This window comes from Triturus cristatus, chromosome 12 (assembly GCF_964204655.1).
Source record: "Triturus cristatus chromosome 12, aTriCri1.1, whole genome shotgun sequence".
NCBI classification, from domain to species: Eukaryota; Metazoa; Chordata; class Amphibia; order Caudata; family Salamandridae; genus Triturus; species Triturus cristatus.
The window spans coordinates 683,266,162-683,285,022 of NC_140595.1; the positions used below are offsets into that span (position 1 = coordinate 683,266,162).

General features: G+C 42.0%; 1 long non-coding RNA gene across 2 annotated transcripts in view; it reads left to right on the forward strand.

The window, feature by feature from the left end:
• Positions 1-2,022: 2,022 nt before the first annotated feature.
• Positions 2,023-18,861, forward strand: part of LOC146780086 (uncharacterized) — a 290,713-nt gene continuing 273,874 nt past the window's right edge. For both annotated transcript variants that reach the window (XR_014972248.1, XR_014972247.1), the window contains exon 1: positions 2,023-2,267. This is a non-coding gene — a long non-coding RNA (uncharacterized LOC146780086). The remainder of the gene's footprint in view (positions 2,268-18,861) is intronic.

The window sequence follows — 18,861 nt, forward strand, 5'->3', positions numbered from 1 at the left end:
CAAATTTCGGGGGGGGGGCTGGAAAAGATTTCGGGGGGGGGGCTAAATCTTCCAGCCATAGGCAGAATGGCTGTAAGAAGGGGTGAAAACACAACAAAAGCCTCATTAACGAGTAAATGGTCTTTTAACCCCTTTGCTGCTGGGGACATTCCGCTGCAGCGCTGGGGGGGGCAGGGGGGCAGCGCGGTGGGCCTGTGCTCATGACGGAGCCGCTCCGTCATGAGCCACAGTTGAGCTGTGCTCATGACGGAACGGTTCCGTCATGACTCCGCCCATTTGCGTTGTCGCCCCGCACAGGCGGGGAATCAGCGCCGCGCAGGCGGAGCGGCCGCCGACAGGATTGTCATGACGGAACGGTTCCGTCATGAGCACACGGCAACCGTGGCTCATGACGGAACGGTTCCGTCATGAGCAGGGAAGGGGTTAAAGACCCGTGAAGTACTCTGGTGCGGCTGACGAACGCCAGCCCTCGAGGCTGTCTCAGCCGGGCTGACACACATGACGGCGGGGGCTGAAGCCCGGTGAGCCCAATGGGTGTTGCGCGCCTGACTCCTCCTTTGCACTCCTGAGCATGTGAGATGGATACCCATGCATGACATGAAGCGTCATGTGATCTACATCCCATTTACAAGCAGTGAAACACTTTCTTAGCATGACTCACCATACATGTAAGGTTACTGGTAACTGATCCCTTGACACCAAGGACACGTTTGCTCCAATCCTGGGCTTTTCTTTCACAAATCGTTGTTTTGAGGTGTGTTAGTGCAATCTTATCAACTCAAATGAAGCATGACTACAGTACCCAGTATGCATTTGAATATTATAAGAGAACCCTGGAATGGATCACTGCCTTGTTGGTGGCCTGGATTCACCTAGACCCGGTCCCCTTCATACAGCCATTGCTAAAGCTCAGGTATGTATACTATTCACATCTTTTGTCATAAGTGAGTTAAACGATTTGCCAACTTGAAAAACAAAGAAATTAAAAAAAAAAAAAAAACAGTACCACTTATTGGTATTTTTTCGATTTGACTCTTTGGACGCAGGCATTGGTTTACCAGCCAACTTGGAGATGCAGGCCTTCTTGTTTTGAAAAGGCAGATTCCCCACATTTGTGTGATAATTACACAAATGCTACCTTAAGTCACTTATCAGGCCAGCATCCATACACTGCTAACCAAAGCACTACACACAAAACTAGACGACACAAAGACAATCAGCAGACTATGGAGCCTGGGGGAGAAGGGAAACACAGTGAGGACTAGAAGGGCAACCACAGCTGCAAAAGTAATTACAAACAAAACAAACCATCGAAATGTTCTAGTTTCAATGAGTGCAGAATAAAGTACTGTGCAAAATATTCTGCCCACCCTTAATATAAATCAGTGTATAATAAGGGTCGTTGCCTTCTACGGGGGGCTTATTGCATGGAATTATAAAACAGAAGAGTGATACCTTGGCTACAAATAACAGTATGTCTCTTCACACTTGTTATTAATGTGGGTTTCTATTGAGGAACAATAATATTTGAATAAGCAATTAGTTAGACGAGTTACGACAAAAGGAAAATACAGTGCCTGCAAGATTACACGGACTAAACGGGACGACATGGAAGCGCTGCTGCTGTTTTAAAGAAAAACCGAAGTAAAAGTTTGCTGGTGCTGGCTGGTTACATCGTTAACGGTTAACACCAGTGACCTTGTTTTGAAGTGTGACCTACATACTAATTACAGCCCATTACACGAGAAGGTGAATGTGGACATTACGTGACGGCCACGAGGCAGGCCTTTAACTCCCCGCCTTTCAAACGTGAGATACAATCAGCACGTGGAGAATGACGGGGCCTCCCTGACAGCACGAGAGCGCGGAAAGGGCGCCCCCGTGTCCGCCTGAGGGGGAGGGGACGCGGAGGAGGGGGCTCGTGCGCGGTTCGCGCGCGCTCCTTAGGGTGGGCTCATAGGAGGCGGACAAGGGCAGAGGTCAAAATGAAAAATCAAGACTGTTGTCTCGGCATGGGTTGACAAGCAAGAGCGGACAGGTGTGGCCAGGGATTAATTTGTCGGTATGTAGGTGGCAGGGCCCAAGGATTTTCGTAGGAGGTTTCGGTAGGCGCGCGCAACTGCTGGCATTGACCTTGCAACCGGCAGTCCCAACTGTTTGTTTTGTCGATTGTATTGGGAAAATCAAATCCCAAATATCGACGGGACATATTATCGTTGCCACAACATCGAGGGATGAAATATCGAAAGATAAGTGCACAGAGGGAGGTAAGGATTTACTTTTCATGTCTCGATATCTACATATCTTGCTATATGTGTGTGTGTGTACAGGGCTGGCTTTAGGACAGTGCGACTGGTGCGGCCTCACTGGGGTGGGGGGGTGCTATGTTTAGCAATAACTTATTATTGGAGAGTTGAGGGGCACTTATGCTTGGTGGTAGTGAGAGAATCAGAGGAGGCAGTTATGGGGTGTGGGGGCGCCAAAAACGATTCTCTCATTGTGCGCCACCAGCGCTAAAGCCGGCCCTGTGTGTGTGTGTGTGTACACACACACTCGCTCGCTCGCTCGCTCACTCTCACACACACACACACACACATTCCAACACACAATCAATTTCCTCCGGAAAATCAAGAGCATATAAAATGGCAAACGCGATACCTTTTGATAGCCCTGGATGTATCCTCACCATACACTTGTATAAGGAATCATGATGGGATAAGTTGAATGTTGAATATTTCCTGGTGGACAGGGTGCTAAAATTTGCTCAACATAATAGGTTGTTTATTGACATGTTGACATTCTGTTTGGAAAACAACCTTTTTTTGTTTAAAAATCAAATGTACCAACAGATACAAGGGGTGGCTATGGGGGCCAGCTTCTCCCCAAGCTATGCATGTCTGTTCATGGGCTGGTGGGAGGAGCTGGTCCTCAGGAGGCAATTTGAACACATCTATAAAGAAAAGATAATAAAGCTCAGGTTTATTGATGACCTATTTATTGTATGGCACGGTACAGAAGAAAGTGCCAGGGAGTTTATAGACTAACTAAATATTAATGATGTCAAATTAAAATTTACTTCTTGTATTAGTGATGTAAGTGTAACATTCTTAGATGTGCTAATCAGTGTAACCAACAATATTTTATTGACATCCTTGTATTGCAAACAAAAAGACAGAAATACAGTATTACATACATCCAGTGCGCATCCTCCACACCTCATACAGAGCATACCGTATGGGGAAATGTTACGAATACAGAGGATCTGTAGCAATGAAAATGATTGTAAAGTTAAACAGATAGAAAGCAAAAATCATTTCTTGCAGAGAGGGTACAAAACTCAAACCATTTATGCAGCCATAGTGAAATCACGGAACCAAGCCAGGGAAGACATTTTAGAGTACAGATCCAAGTCCCGAAGTGCAGGCAACAACAGCCTGGATACAGGTAGTGAGCCTATTAGGCTTATTATGTCATATTCTAAGCAGGAAAAACAGCTCAGGGATATCATCAGACGTAATTGGCCAATTGTACTGGAAGACCCCGTAATAGGTGACTTTCTCGATAAAAAGCCGGGTATTACATACAGAAAAACCGCATCTATGGGTAATGCATTAGTCAAAAGTAGCCCCGAGAACCAGGAGGCAGGGATGTGGCTCACAGCCAGGAAAGGATTTAACAAATGTCCAAGTTGCAAGGCTTGTCAGTTTGGTACAAATAGAACCACCTACAGCTCAGCATTCAATAATAGATCACAAGCTATAAATCAACATCAGACATGTAGAACAGATCATGCTATATATGTTCTGGAATGTAGTTGCAATTTATTGTATGTAGGCAGTACTAAGCTGGCTGTTCACAAAAGAATTTTACAACGCACAAGGGCGATTACTAACAATGACCCTAGCTACCCCGTGGCAAGACATTTTAAAGAATATCATGAGAGTAGTCTGAATCACTTGAAATATTTTGTCATAGACGCAGTACCACCACAAAAAAGGAGGTGACAGGGAGGCAACGCTTAGACGTCTTGAAACTAGGTATATGCTCGAGCTAGATACCAAGTACCCAGGGGGCCCCAACACAAGTGAGGACTTGCACACATATTTGTAAAGCTCATGTGCTACATATTGTTAAGCTATGGACACATTTACTCCTACATATGATAGTGACATAATGGCAAAGACATTCCAAAAATGTAATGCATAGTTAAATCTGTCTCACTTTCCGAAATAGTTATTACCAGGCTGCATTGTGATCAAATTCCTTATTCTGTATATTTTATTTAATATAATCTTGATGTATAAATGGTTTTAGATAATTTATTTTGTCTTCAACTAGTTATGCACTTTAAGACCAATGAAAAACAATAGGAAGTTTCTGACCGGATGGATTAATTTTAACTTAGATAGATTTTATCCAATTTTTAAACAATTGAAGTGTATTTATACCCATATTTATATGTATTTATCTATTTCTTATTTATATGCTTATGGCAAAAATTGTGGTAATCAATTGTTTCTCGGATTGGAACAGTTATTACTGCTAATTTTTGCCCTATTTTTGCACATGCTTCTTTGCACTTTACTTGTATTCTCAAGGTATCGAACATCATAAATGAGATATTAGATCGTTATTGAATGCTACTGATAATGGATATGTGTTTTTAACAAAATTCCTTTAAGCACTAGCACTTTAGATCTATTGCACTTATAGGAGGTAGGAAGCACTCAGTAAGTTTTTGCACTTTAGTGGGTTAAGGGAGCAGAGAAAACATGGATTGAAATGTTGACAGTTTTTAAAGCATTTATACAAAATATTCAATGGAACAATTGAGAAAGTATTGATCTGTATCAAAGGCCATAAATTAGCAATTTCATGAAATATTTTATATGCATCCAAGTGACCTTTTATAAATGTATTTATACTGTTTATATTGTGCATTTGAGCAAACTTTACATATTGCAAATTCTAGTATTTTTTCTATATCCATGAATTGGCTATCGTACACTGTCACTTTAAAAAGGGCGACCAAAGCAAACAACGTTGTCATGTGATCAAGGCAGGTAACTGCCGAAACGCGTTATGGCGGAATCGTTTGTGCGTGAATAAAATCTAAAATCAAGCACTGAACCTGGGTCCACTCTCGTTTGTCCTGGAGGGATTAAAGAAGCGAGGGATTATTTATATATATATATATATATATATATATATATATATATATATATATATATATATATATATATATATATATATATATTTATATATATATATATATATATTTTTTTTCACTGAAAAAGCCATAGGTTTGAGGCACATTATAGTTAGAAATTAGCATTTAAAAAACTTTAGAAATTCAATGAAAGAACCATAGGTTTCAGGGATGTTATAGTTAGTTGGACATTTCACTCGTACAAAACCACTGCTATAGTTAGTTCAGCTAACTATAACTCGCGCCCCCGCAATGCACTACTGATGACATCACATATTACATCACTCATGACATGGTCAGGGATATCACTGATGACATCACTGATGACTTCTCAAATTACATCACTGATGACATCATCCAGTGAATGTATGTTTGAGTAAAGTTTAAATATGTTTAATATATATAGGCCAAGAATGAGTGGGTGTATAAGTGTCTGAATGGATGATTTAGTAGGTGTGTGACTGACTTTATAAGTGAGTGATTAAACGTATCTTACTGAATGCATGGGTTAGTGACTAAACTGTGTGAATGTCTGTATCAGTCTGTGTATTGGTGTGTAAGCGGCTGCATGGGTTTGTGAATAGCTACACGAGTGTCTATATGGGTTATTGATTGGTTGTCTGAGTATCTGGATGGGAGCATGAGTGTTTGTGTTGGTGAGGGGTGTGTGACTGTGCATAGATGTGTGAATGGGTGATTCCTGGGTGTATGGATTCAAGAGTGCATCTGTAAAGGGCTGTATGGGTGGGTGAGTGTGTGTATGGGTGTGTTGGTGAGTGAATGGATGCCTCAGTGGTACATGTGTGAGTAACTACATATGTGAAAGGTAGTATATGTGAGTGTTACAGTATATAAATGACTATACGTGAGAGTGAGTGATTGTGAGGGTGGCTGTATGGAAGAGTGGGTGTTTGTATTAGTGATTGTATAAGAGAGTAAGAATGTGTTAGTTTTTGTATAAATTAGTGAGCTGTATAGGTGAGTAAATGGGTGTGATTGATTCTTTGCATGACTGAGTAGGTGTGTGAGTAAGTCTATGGATGAGTGGCGGTGTATGATTGTATGTACAGGTGTATGAGTGTATATGATAGTGCTGTATTGATGAGTGACTGCATGTATGAGTTACTGTTCCGGTGAAGGAGTGGATGTGTGCGTGTAGATCTAGGAATCACTGAGCGGGTAGGTACTAACTGCTATTGGTGTGTCTATGGTTTCGATATTGGTAGTCTGTATTGTAGAGTGGGTGTATAAAAGGTTTTATTAGGGTGTGAGGAGATGCATCAGATTATCACATGGATGATACATCAGTGATGTCATTTGAGATGTCATCAGTGATGTCTTCAGTGATTTCACTGACCATGTCATGAGTGATGTAATATGTGACATCATCAGCAGTGCATTGTGGGGGTGCGAGTTATAGTTAACTGAACTAACTATACTGATGGAATTTCTCTCGTTTTGTATGAGTGAAATGTCCGACTAACTATAACATTCCTGAAACCTACTGTTTTTTTCAGTGAATTTCTAAGGTTTTTTAAATGCTAATTTCTAATTATAACATGCCTGAAACCTATGGTTTTTTCAGTGAATCTCAAAGGTTTTTTAAATGCTAATTTCTAACTATAACATCCCTTTTAAGTCCCCTTGAATCCTGAGGGTCCCGGGGGGCCAACTAGCCCACCAGGTACCTCTATTAAGCACCACAGAGCTGCGTTGCAGAGAGGTGGTCCGAGGCCACACCCCTTTTTACCCCACCATGCAAACGTAGATTCTGGCACCTGGTGCTGGGAGGATGAACTCCACTTGTATCCTGAGGTGCTCAGGACACAAGAGAACCTCATCGCCCCACCAGCAGTGCACGAGAAGCCGCGTTTGCAGAGTGGTGTAAAAGGGGCGTCACCGCGGGCCACCTCTCTGCAACACAGCTCTGTGGCACTTAACATAGGTACCTGGTGGGCTAGTTGGCCCCCAGAGACTCTCAGAATTGAAGGGGACTTAATCCCCCAATTTACAACGCACCAGGGGGCTCATCTGCACACTTCTTATGTTAGGCCCTGCTCCCTCCATGCACCACTGTGTAAACACACCCCTGGTACGTTGTAAATTGGGGGATTAAGTCCCCTTGAATCCTGAGGGTCCCTGGTGGACTTGAGGGTCCCTGGTGGACAACTAGTCCACCAGGTACCTCCAGTAAGCCACACAGAGCTGCGTTGCAGAGAAGTGTAAAAAGGGGTGTGGCCTCTGACCACCTATCTGCAGCGCTGCTCTGTGGCACTTACTGGAGGTACCTGGTTGGGCTAGTTGGCCCCCAGGGACCCTCAGTATTCAAGAGGAATTAATTCCCCAACTAACAATGCGCCAGGGGGTGCGCTTGCAGTGTGGTGGATAAAGGGGGCGTGGCTTCCAGCTAGATGCCAGCTTTTTCCTAATTATATTTTTTTACAAGGGGGGCTGTGTAGCCCCCCCCTTCTTTTACATTTTTGGGGCCCTGGGGAACCCATCCCCCAGGGCCTGACCCCTTTTGATTCATTTAAAAAAAAAATCGGGAAGGGGCCGCGTGGCCCCCCTCCCGAGGCCAATTACACCCTGGGGACCCCATCCCCCGGGGCATGGCCAGTCGTTTTTCTTTTAATATTTATTTAATTCTTTGCAGGGGGGGCCATGTGGCCCCCCTCCTCAGGCCAATTATGGCCCCGGGGACCCCATCTCCTGGATCCGGCCTTTCCTTTTTTTTTCACAGGGGAGGGGGGCTGCATGGCCCCCCCTCCCGGGCCACTTCTGGCCCCAGGGACCCCATCCCCCAGGGCCTGGCCGCTCCGTTAGGGACCGTGGGGGAAGCCCCAATGCCCCCAAGGGTCCCGCCGGCTCCCCGCCTCCTGCGGGAGCCGGCATTGCTTTTCCACAAGGGGAGCTGCTAACATGCAGCTCCCCTTGTGGAAAAGCAATCCTGCTGTGCTTCATTGAAGGGAGAGCAGGTTTCCCTGCTCTCACTTCAATGAAGCAAAGCAGAGTTTGCTATGGAAGGGCGGAAGCCGCACGTCTATTTTCAACAAACACTGGGGTATCATCAAAACTGATTCCAGACTAGGACCCATGGTAGCTCCTAGGCCTGATATTACCTATAGAAGAGCCAGTTCTATGCATGATGCTGTAGTCAGAAACAGCCCTGAAATCGCTATGCACTTCAAAGAAACACATCAGAATAACTTGGACCACCTTAAATACTGTGTAGTTGACTGTGTCCCACCGCTCGGGCGTGGGGGCAAGAGGGAGAAATTGTTAAGACAACTGGAGTCTAGATATATAATTGAACTCAATACCAAGGCCCCAGCAGGACTGAATCTTAGTGAAGACTTATACAACTTCTTATAATAAGAAGATGCTCCAGTTGTGCCTAGGATATCCATATGGATTTTAGAAGTTGGCTTACTTCTTGTTGGTTGTCCATTTTTAATCCCACCTAGATTTACACTTTCACCATTAGGACCCTTTTTAATGCACTGCACCAGTCTCGCCAGTCCCTGGTGTGACTTTTGTGTTTAACATTCACATATCACGGTACCTCTACACTTTTCCCTGTCCTCGTACACATGTATCTAGTTTTACTCTTTAGTGACCTCACTTTTTAGCACATTAACTACTTACAACATCAGCTATCTAGGGGATATAACACATCCCACACAGACATCGACATGCCATGACAGACTTGTACTGTATTATGGCCCCTCTCGAACTCCTGCACTAAACTAAAACAGCAGCAATACTTCAGAAGCGCACCCATGTATTATAGGTATCCTGGGCACTCTCACGCAAAGGCAACTATAGATGCGCTTTATTAGCTGTTCCCCGGTTAGATATGACATTACACTCGGTTCCATGGATTCAACCCGTGCCACATGGCATTTATGCATGATATCCGGAACGCGAGTACGTGTTACTCCATCAATTTTAAAACACGGTTCTATAATAGTCACGTCTCGGGACACCAGTACTGACATAGCTCCTTTTAAACACACAGATTATGCCTCCAACATTGCCCATACTTGCTTACCCACTGAAACACTGCGTGTCACTGATGTTGTAGAATGTTGGGCCACTTGCACTGTTATATAGAGCACTAGTATTTTGTCTGCGTCTGTTACTCAAATTTGCTTGTCATTCTTGCGCCTAATCATCGGCTGATGATGAGGTGATTTTACTACATGCTGCAAATGTGCTACTTTTTTGCTATGTCATAACTAACATAGAATAGTCACTTACTAGAGTATAAAAACAATGCCAATTTTCACAGCGCGCTATGTGATCAAGACTGCAGGCTTGTAGTCAAAACGCGTCATCCTGACATGTTAAGGCAATAAACTAATTCATTGCATCTTCAACTGGAGTCTCTGCCCTTGTCTGGTCCGCTGTGGTCGTTCGTTGGGATCCTGGATATATATATATATATTCCAAAATTGCCAAAAGACGATGCTGCCACAATAGTATAGGTGTAGAAGATAACATAGATAGCATTGTTCTGGACTCGGATAAGGAGCAAATAGACAGGCTGAGTTCGCAAATGAAGACACAATGGATTTCCTATGAAAACGACTTTAAACAACAGAAGCAAAATAAATTTGCCTGTGATCAAAGAGACTACGAAACAGGTAGAATCTTAACCTTTGACAAAAAATATGATGCTCCCGTAAAGTGCTGCAGGAATCTAGAAATCTGAAAGCAATTAATGTCAGAGAAACCTCAGAATCGGAGGCTGATTCAGATCTCTCTGAAACAGAAATACAACAACAAAGACCTGGTAACAAAAAGGCACTACTTTAAACAATGTAGTTACATAGGATTCCTAGTAGGGTAACGTAGAAATCTTTTACTCCTACGTTAGTAGTTCTTACCATGAACTATCATTAAATCCCCAGTGTCATATAACCTAATACATATAGATTCCCCAAAAATGAGACAACCAGCCATGTATTGGAGTCACTCAACCAGCACCAATAGGTAACTATAGTGCGACCAATATAGAGGAAAAGTGAGGAAAAAATGAGAAAGTATCTCACGTGTGCAACACCAGAGGAGCTGCTGGCAGGTTCTCACCAGTTTGCTCACGATTTTCTCATCATCGATATCTTTCTCATGGAAAAAAAACAGTGTATCCCTTTTAAAAGAGTATAAAAAATAGAAAAAATGGAAAGAGCAAACCCCCAAACCAAAAAGACCAGGGAAGTCGTAAATAAAATTAGGTATGACTCACATCTATGGTTCCAATTTCTTTATTTCATTACGTGAGTCATCTCAAGGTTAAAAACACAGTCATGTCATGTAACCACATTCAGGAATGGCCAACATGTTTCATTGCCTTTTCAAAATAGCGGCAAATTCATCAGGGCATAAAGGGTCTGCATTCACTTTCCCTGGACTATTTCTCTCTATAAAAAGAGTGACTAATGAGAGCCACGGGCCCGCATACCAGCTCTCAATTAGTAATGGAGATCTGTGCTTTTTGCACTGCTGTAAGCACGTCCGTTACTCACACCATCATCGTAAGCCTTCTTAGTCAGCACGGTAACTCATTCCGGCATCCGAAAAAAGTGGGAGGCATAGCTGCAAATAGCGGACCAAATTTATTTGAGGAGTATCGGCTCATCAAGGAATCATGGAGAAGATTTCCACAAAGAGTGCGACCGCCGGAAACAACAGGCAGAAAACCAGGTGAGGGGACAAAGGAAGGAAATCAATTGGTGCCACAGCGGATCACAAGGAGCAAGATAGGCAGCAATCGCAAGTAAATATGAATACGTTATCCATTGTCAACCTGTCAGATAGCCAATTAACTACAATCGAATCTTCAGAACTTCTGAAGGGTCTAACTTTCTGCCCTACGACAGAATGGAATTATGCACAGATTCGAATCGATCTTTATCTATTCATTAGAAAACTGAAACTAGCGAAAATTCACTCACTGTACCCCAAACGTAAAGAAGGAGGGACAACTGAGATGGGCGTACCAATTGATGCATTAACTGGCAGGGACCTGGAAACCTTGCAAATCCTGCATGAGCTGCAATAACCATAGTCGCCCATGGAAAAACTAGTTACAGATAATATATCAGTGTATATTTTAATCATATTGGCATCCAACAGAGAAGTGGGAAGAGCAACTTTAAAGCAAAATCTAGATTTATTCCAAAAACTCCTTACGATGCCATAGACTGTTACCATGATGCCGTCATAAGAGACTTAGACAAAGTGAGAACAACACCAAAGGTTTTGACAATGAAAAGGAAATACAATTTCTCAAAGGAGCAATGGGAGGTGGTGATGTCACTGAAGAACGACACCTCTTTGGTAATCATGCCCTCAGATAAGGGCGGAAATGTTGTTTTGATGACCAAAGAGTTTTACCCAGAAGAATCTTTCTGTCTTTTGGGAGACTCGCAAAGCTATATTAAGATCAATAGATGTGTTTACAATGCAAGTAGTAAAGACTTCCACAACATAATACTTGATTGGCAGAGGAAAGGGGTCCTTGAGGAGGAGAAATATCAGTTCTTAAAGGTGAACCATATGGTCCTTCCTACGTTCTACCATCTACCTAAAGTACATAAAGATCTAGTGAGACCACGGGGTCGTCCCACTGTCTTGTCGAAAGGAAGTCTCCTGGAAAAAGCTTCCATTTATATGGATTCCTTTCTGTTTCCAATGGTGAAGGATTTAAGTTCATTTGTGCAGGACACTGAGGATTTTATCCGATTGATCCGAAATATACAATGGGAGGACGATCTTTTATTGATCACGTTAGACAAGTCTGTGTACCTGTATAATGCATTCAAAGGGTCTATTAGCATCGGAATTCTTTTTGAACATTAGTCCATTGAAACTTCAAGAACACAACAGGATTCTATTACAGATTGCCTCTTTTTGCCTTAACAAGGACACCATTTTGTTCTCTGGGCAGCTATACTTATAAAACACAGGGGACTGCCATGGGCACGTGCTTCGCCCCCAGATACGCAAATGTTTTTGTGGGCTGGTGGGAGAAGCACATGGCCTGGGCAGAAGGGAACAAACAGTGGGTGGAGAAAGGTGCCCTTTGGGCCAGGTACATTGATCTTTTTATAGTGTTGTGTAGTTCCTATAAACCTATATAGGATCTACGCGTTTAGACAACATAGACTGTGGGATTGGTGTCAAGACTGATTCCAGACACCCCCGGGTATGTTTACCTGTATACCAGCTAGCACACAGTGCCACTGAAAAATCCCCGTACCAAGGAGAGAATAGTTCTTGGCAACTATCGAACATGACAACGCTGTCCCATCAGGGATCGTGGAAAGAGTACAGTACTTTTCGCTCAGTTATTTGTGCTCACTTTGCCGCAGAGAGATACACAGAATAAATGGTGGGGTACTTATCAATAAACATTTATTGAACCAGCGTCATTCTAGTGTAAAATAGGTTTACTGAAACAACCATAAGACAAAAACAGATAACAATTATTGTAAGCACCAACAGTGTAAAAAGATGGTATATTCCTCCCATAGTGCTAAAACAATGCATACAGGCAGGAATAAAAATACATGACTAATAATGCGTACTTCTACGATTTGACCTTAACTAGATGTACCTAAGTGTACCTAGCATGTATGTAGGTGTAGAGCCAAGAATCCCTTTAGGATAAAGTCAACCACATTACCTGAAGTGAGTGACTGTGGGACCCTGTCTTGATCTCGAGATAGATACCCCACGAGGGATGTGAGACCACTGCGAGCTGGAGTGTCTGCATGCAGGAACATCCAGTCTTGCGTCAATGTGTCAGCATGGAAGTCCTTTTTCTCCTTTTCCTGCCTCAGCAAAGATATGGTGTTTATATTCCCAAAGTGGTACCCTCAGGGGATCTATCTTGCTATGTCATGTCAGAAAAGGATAACAGAAGGAATGACCCTTAAACATAGTTATTATGCAGGAGATGGTAGTCCTGCTGAGATTCCAAGAATCCTCATGCATAATGAATAAGGCTAGTTTTCGGAGAAAACCCCACGTCATTTAAGCATTACTGTAACTAGGCAAAAGGTCAGTACCTAGAACTGTTATGTAGTGTAATGGCAGGGGAAATATAGGTGAACGGTTTGGTTACTATCTGAGCCTATATCGGGGTACATGTATGAAACATAACAATGGTCTGGTGGGGTACTCAGTTGCAGGCAGAAAATTACATCAGTATTTTTAATGAAAATGATCTTAATTTGAGATTCACGAGTAACATTAGTAAAACAGAGGTGCCATTTCCAGACCTAATTGTATTTGTTGCTGGTAATAAACTTTGCACCAAATTGTATAGAAAACCAACTGCATATAACACAGTATTACATGCACAACACCAATGCAACGTTATCAACAGTATCCCTTATGGTGAGCTATTGAGAATTAAACATAACTGCTCATGAAATGATGATTACTCGGATGCAGAAAAAAATTCCCTGATTAGGTTCAGCGAAAGGGGATGTACTAAGAAAATTCTTAACGAGGCAACTGAAAAAGTTCATTTAATGGAGAGGCAAGATCATCTTGTCCGGAAACTCACCGGAGAAAGAGAAAGATTCTATATTGAGGTTGATTCTTGGATTTTCTACCCAGTCACAGCAGATTCGGAATATAATTCAAAATAATTGGAGTATTCTCCAAACAGTTGGTGTAGTGGGGAAACACTGCCATGTAGACCAGATATCACATACAGAAAAAGTGCATCTTTAAAGGATATGCTGGTCCAGAGTCACTTCAGAAAGAAACTGATGAGCAAGATAGAAATCACTGTTTGTTACCTTTGCACGAAGTGCAAAGCCTGCAAAAACAGTACTAAATTCAAAGACTACCAGATTTCAGGTAGGAAGGAAAGAAGGAACATAAACAAATTATTGAATTGCAATTCCAGTTTCATAATTTACTGCCTGGGATACCCTGGTGGCCTACAATATATAGGCAGTACAGTACACCAAGCCAAAAAACATGTCCTCGAGCACACTAGGGCTATGACTAATCAAGATAACGCATACCCAGTAGCAAGACACTTCGCCGATGCACATCAAAGCAGGAGCGATAAACTATGCTTCTTTTGCATTAGCCAGGTCACATGCAAGTAAAGAGGTGGAGACAGAGTAAGACTCCTCGGACAGTTGGAAACATGATATATTGTGAAATTAAGAACCCGTGCACCATGGGGTTTGAACAGTGAGGAGGAACTGTGGACTCACATAGGATAGTAGGGGGTCTGATCAGGTACAGGTCCATTGAAGTTCATAAAAAACATCTAAACTGTATCTAGCAAAGGGACAATTACATCAATTTAGCAGAATCGGCATCAGATAATAAACCAGGTATCTATGAAACATAGTTCTAAGAAGGCTTGTAAGTTTACATGAAACAATTAGGGTGGTCAATAAAGTGTTGCTCGTGCATGTATTAATTGTGAGACCATTCAGGGCATGATAACCAAGATCAGTTCTGGCCACTCTATTGATTTCATCTATTTGCATAGTCCGAGTCGGAAATTTGTCTAATTTATATAACTATGTGGAATTGCAAGCCCATACAGGGAATAATTGTAAATGACAATCTGTTTCACGCAATACGTGGATCTGGATAATTATTAGGTTTAAATTCTGATATCAATTGCCGATTTTTTTGAGAACCGTATTCCCTTAGTTTTGCAGGATAATGATTCCTCTTGTAACATGATTTAAATGTTGATTTATGCGATTATGATTATGAATACATGGTTATTTGTATTTGGTTCATAGATTGCAAATAGCCATGGCATTGTGTCTTTTCATGTGCACAATGGCAATCAGGAACAACATGATTTCCAAGACTTGTTTCTGTTGGTCCCTCATTGATGTTTATTGTGACCAAGCTGTCCAATGAATTGTATTTTTGCTATAAGGTGTTTTTTCACATGGGACAAACTGACATTGACAAAGGCCCGGGGGCCGAAAAGTGTTTGTCAGTTTTGCGTAGGTTGCACGAAAATATAATAAAATAACTACTGAATCTAACAGCCCTGGAGTGGGCAGCATCGTCTTTTGACAATTTTGGAATGTATGTGTGAGTCTGATATATAGACCCTCCAAGTTTTGCCTGCTGTAGAGGACGCTCACAACAGGTAAGGATTTGCCACATCAGCTTTATTGGTAGAGCAGTATAGGACAATGACACTGCCCACGCGGTTTCAAGTCTGTTCCCAATGCGTTGCGTGCAATGACTTCATCAGGGGCTCTGGACTGGGAGGCAGCAGCAGAGTGATTTGGCAGCAACCTTAATATTCAAAAGAAACCCCACCTCAGTGGGCGCGGCCACAGCTGTGGCCTGCTGGTATTTGTGGTTCTGTCCGTTTTACTCGAGTGAGTTTCCCTGCTGTTAACATCCCTAATTCAAATTTTCTTATCCAAGTGGATCATGGCGCTTGTGTAAATTGTCCAAACACCGCTCGTGTTTATTCCAAAAAGCGGCACCTGCCCCATATGCAAATACGCCTCTTGACGGACCCGCTGGTGCGCTGAGCCAGCACCGGCGCTGCTCCTCCGTGGCTCAGGCAACAAGCCACCAAACATCAGACCCTCCACGTTTTGCCTGCTGTAGAGGACGCACACAACAGGTAAGGATTTGCCACATCAGCTTTATATATGTATATGTGTGTAAAAAAAAAAAAAAAATATATATATATATATATGCGCGCTCAGTCCCAGTCACATCACAAACTTAGGAAAGCACTCACGGGACACTTCTGCAGTTCTTAGGTCATTTATTGCATAGCGAGCATGGAAAACATGACGCGTTTCGGCTATGCCTTAGTCTGATGTAACAACATCAGACTAAGGCATAGCCGAAACGCGTCATGTTTTCCATGCTCGCTATGCAATAAATGACCTAAGAACTGCAGAAGTGTCCCGTGAGTGCTTTCCTAAGTTTGTGATGTGACTGGGACTGAGCGCGCATTTATTAACGCGAATGCACCTTCGCGTTTTGAAGCACCCGTCTTTTGAGTGCGCTGGTTTGGAGGTGCAGTGGGAGCGATGATATATATATATATATATATATATATATATATATATATATATATATATATATATTATCTACTGGCGGTCGCCAGTAGATAGTTATAGTTAGGACCGTGTTTCCATAGGAAATCCGCAACATTCTATTTGGAATAACTTTGGTGCCGGTTGACGAATCCTCGCGAAAGTTTCAAAATAGGTGGGGCGCTCTGCTCCGCTCCTACCCTGAAAGTCTCGGGGGGATTCGTCAAGCGGGGGCTGAGAAAAAAGGGGGGTCCTAAAACGTGTTTTCCACATGCAATTTTCCATAGGGACCTTTAGTCCAAGGTACAGCCCGAACGGCTGAACAGAATTACTTGAAATTTGGCAGAGAGGTAGTCCTCAGCTCAGGGATGTGCCTTTTGCATATATGGAGTCAATCTGTTCAGTAGTTCCTGAGAAAATCAAAAGTAAAATCATATATATGTGGGCCGAGCCTAACCACACATCTCATCCTGAGATCTGATTGGCTGTCAGCACTTCATCCAAGAAGTGTTGGCAGCCATCTTGGGACCAATATACATGATAGCACCTCATTAAAAAGCATTGCAGTTAATAGAAGGTTTTAAGACTTTAGTTACATTATAAATCATTTGTTGATGGTACCATACTCATTTTAGGAATTGTGGTATATTCTAAGGTGATTTCACCATGTGAAAAAGCCTTCTGCTGGGATATCATGATTGAGAGAAAAATATTTTCTCATGCTTTTCCCACAGAGGTTTGGAAGGTGATCTATAGGCTAAACTGAGAGCTTATTTTCTGTAAATTCACATTCTCTTTCTCAGTCATTTGAGAATAAAGTCTGACATTCTCAGTAAAACAATTACATCCAACAAGGGCAGAGACTGTCAGTTGATTCCTTTGTGTTCTACTGCAGCTTCCCAGAGTGTTCCAAAGAACAACTAGAGCGCTAACAGTCCTACTTATGATAAACGTATGGCACACCTAAAGCCATCTTGCTTGGATTAAAATGGTAACTCTTAAAACATTTAATTTAAAAAGGAACAAAATGAGGGGGTTCATTTTTCCATAAAAAGTATGATTAGTGCTGCAGAAAGAAAAATTGGGGCACATTTTGAGTGACTTCTCAAATCCTCTTCTATTTCATTAAAAAATTCTGACATGCAGACTGAAACATGCACTTTCAATACCAGCAGCAGTTTTCCCTGGTGAGCAGTAGCTTTACTACAGTGATCTAATGAGCAAAAAGAGTGCTAACATTCTGAATTTAAGGCAAATGTGTGACACATCTGAATGCCTTCTTGATGGAATCAAAGTAAAAAAACTGAAAGTACTTCCTACTGAGGAGACTGCAGTAAATGAGGAAATTAGGAAACTTCATAACAAATAAGTCTCCCAAGATGGCCACCAGAGACAAAAGAGCCCAAATGTAGCCCAAATATCACCCAGATGTAGCCCAAGTATAGCCCAATGACAGAATCTCCCAGAGTGTTCTTAAAAACAACTAGAGCGCTTACTGTCCTCATTATGACAAAAGTATGGCACACCTGAAGCCATCTTGATTGGAATAAACTGGTAACACTTAAAACATTTAATTTAAAAAGGAACACAATGAGGGGGTTCATTTTGCCATAGAAATTATGATTAATGCTGAAGAAAGAAAATGAGGGCACATTTTGAGTGACTTCTCAAATCCTCTTCTATTTCATTAAAAAATTCTGACATGCAGACTGAAACATGCACTTTTAATACCAGGAGCAGACTTCCATGGTGAACAGTAGTTTTACTACAGTGATCTAATGAGCAACTAGAGTGCTAACATTCAGAATTTATGGCAAATGTGTGACATATCTGAATACCTTCATGATGGAATCAAAGTAAAAAACTGAAAGCATTTCCTACTGAGGAGACTGCAGGACATGAGGAAATTAGGAAACTTCATAACAAATAAATCTCCCAAGATGGCCACCGGAGACAAAAGAGCCCAAATGTAGCCCAAAATCCCCCAGATGTAGCCCAAATATAGCCCAATAACAGAAGTGTGCAAAACACTTATTATTTTGTGTTTTTGCAGTGTTATATAGTGCAGACTTGTCAGGTATTGGAGTGCTTTACATGAGCATTGGTTACATCACACAAGAACAAATTCATTTTGGTTGTAGACATGGGGAGACTAAGTGATTTGACCAGAATCACAGAATGTCGAGCTGAAGCAGAAACTCCAACCTGGTTCCCCAGTTGCAAAGTCTGCAGTTCTGGAAGTAACACCACATCCTCTCACCTAAGTGCAACATTTAATCAAGTGGTCAACTGGATAAAAAAACATAAAGATAACAAATAATTTAAAAGTGCTTTGTCGCTATTTGAAAACTCAGAAAATATGTCCTTATTTTAGTCTTTTAGAGCACTAACCATAATTTTGATGCCAATAAGACCCTCTCATATATGTAATTTCTAAAGGAAATGCTCTAGGTATTACAGTTTTGATTACATCAAGATGACGTCAGGCGTCCCGCACTTTTGTAATAAATATAGAATGTTAGCAATCTAGTTGTTCATTAGGATACTGTTGAGAGGCAGAGGACAGGGGCACGGACTCTGAAA